The sequence below is a fragment of the Puma concolor genome, chromosome C2, assembly GCF_028749965.1.
Source record: "Puma concolor isolate L17-30 chromosome C2, mPumCon1.1.hap2, whole genome shotgun sequence".
Classification (NCBI taxonomy): domain Eukaryota; kingdom Metazoa; phylum Chordata; class Mammalia; order Carnivora; family Felidae; genus Puma; species Puma concolor.
The window spans coordinates 4,934,889-4,937,352 of NC_141675.1; positions in this window are offsets into that span (position 1 = coordinate 4,934,889).

Below are 2,464 nucleotides of genomic sequence, written 5' to 3' on the forward strand. Positions count from 1 at the left end.
ACAAGCGTATCCCTCACCCCCAAAGTTACCTGGTGTTGTTCCTTGGGGACCCCTCCTCCCTCCTGTCCCCGGGCAACCCCGATCTGCTCTGTGGCTTAGTTTTCAGCTTCTAGAACTGTGGGCAAAAGGGATCACCGAGAACATAAGCTGGTTCGGTCTGGCCTCTTTTGTTCAGTCTAATCACTTTTCACGTTTTTCTTTTTGTCCGTGTTGTGGCTCGTCTCGAGAGTTCATGCCTTGTTATTGCTGAACTGTATGCACCGCATGGATGCAACATAATTTATACGTCACCAATTTATGGACATTCAGGCTGTTTCTACGTTTGAGCTACTACAAACATAGCACCTATGACTATTTGTGCGTAAGCCTTTGTGCGGACACACACTGTAATTTCTCTCAAAAATACCCAGAGGGGGAATGGCTGCATCACACAGTTGGCATACGATTAAAGGAACTGCCAAGTTGCTCTCCAGAGGGGGAGGACCACTGAAAATGCTCCCCTGCCCCTTACGATAGTTCTGGTTGTGCCTGGGAGGCTCAGGGTTAAGCGTCCGACTTCGGCTCAGGCCACGGTGACCTCGCAGTTCGTGAGTTCAAGCCCCGCGTCGGGCTGTGCACTGACGGCTCAGAGCCTGCTTCAGATTCTCTGTCTCCCTCTCTCTCTCTGCTCCTCCCCCACATGCGCTCTCTCTCAAAATAAGTGCATATTAAAAAGAGAGAGAGAGTTCCGGTTGCTTCAAATCCTCACCAACGCTTCGTATGGTCAGTCTGTTCACTGTGGCCATTAACTTCTAGCCATTCTCATAGGTACACAGTATTATGTCATTGTGGTCTTAATTTGCATTTCCCTATTGACGGATGATGAAACAGCTTTTGGCAACTGGAAGGAGGCTGAACCTGGTACAGGAGGCCCAAAGGAGAAGACAGAGAAGCAGGTAAGAAGATCAGAGAAACGTGGCATCACAGAAGTCAACAGGAGAAATGGCTCAGAGACAGTGGTCAGGAGAACCACCTGATACCAACCGACGCTAACGCGAACTGAACCTTCTCACTTGGACTTAGCGCCTCTGGTGACCTTCCAGGAGCAGCTGGGCTCCAGCTTCCAGCCTCTTTCGATGTTTGCAGAACAAGAGTCCATGTACTGAGCAGCATCCCCTCCTCAGGTGTGTGGGTCCCAGCTCGCCCTTCGGAGCCCCGTCTCCTGGGAAGCCAACCGTGGGATGGAGATGGGCAGACGTTGTATCAGGGCGTGGTCTCCCCTGTCACCTCGGAGGACAGAAAGAAGCAAGCCTGGGCCAGGTGGATGCTGGGCTGGGAAGAAGCAGTGTCACCGAAGGGCTCAGCCGATGCCCACGAGGAGCCCTGAGGCTGGGATGGCCCTTTGGCGTTGTCCCCACGGGGGTGCGGGGGCTGAGCCTTCGTCCCCTGCGTGGACCAGTCATTGGACACAGCCTGCCCCGGGAGGGAGGTGTGACGGCTGAGGGCTGCCAGCCCCACAACCTGTTTGTTCCCTTCTGTCTTCAAGGGGGTTCGGGGCGGCCTACTCAGCATCCGCAAGGCGATTCTCCTCCAAGTTGCCAGGTTCTCATGGCCCAGGCTCTTCCTTCGGTTCCCCACCCAGGATCGGAAGCCGCTTCCTGCCGTTACCGTTGCCAAATTACTTCAGAGTCTCCAGGGTGTTTTTGTAGGTTTCAATACCCGGTTAAGCGATTCCTTGCACTAAACGTTCTCTCTGGCTCCTCCCGTTTTCCCGATGTGCATCCTCCACCAGATGACTCCAGCATCATTAGGGAAGGAGGGGGCAGGGGGAGAAACCCACACTTGGGGGCTGGTTCTGTGTCCCACTGGCCGAGTTATATATAACCCAGAAAGGTCCATTCGGGAAACGTGAGAGTTACGTTTTGCTTTCAGCTCATGCGTATCCCGCCCCCGAGTCCTCTGAAAAGCCCAGCGTTTCCACCCAGAAACCTGGACTGAAATAATCAGAGAACACGCATCCCGTGCCCTCCGTGTGTCTGCCCTGCAGGTAGGAACGTGCCTGAACTCTCTGAGCAACTTCGAGCCTGAGTGTAATCCACTGACTGCATCGCTGACATATTAATGCACTAAATGGCTCCTGGGTGATCTGAAAATGTTAACACAGTCACAGCCTGGGTGCCTAACTTCATGTGGAAATGACTCAGGCTCAGGTACGCTCGGCTAAAACACAGAATAAAGGGGTACTGAAGGGGCAAGAATAAATCAACGATTTCTTTTTTTTCCATTTCTCCGACAGCACCAGAATGGATTTTCAGGACACGCTGGACAGCGAGACGAGCACATCCCAAATAAACGCGTCCTGCCAGTTAGTCAAGTGTCCATCACGACATTTACATGTAGTCACATCGGTTTTAGGAAGCATGTCTAAACTAGAATTCCCAGGCTCCCATCTCCAGCATTAAGAAGCAAGCAGAATACAACCCAC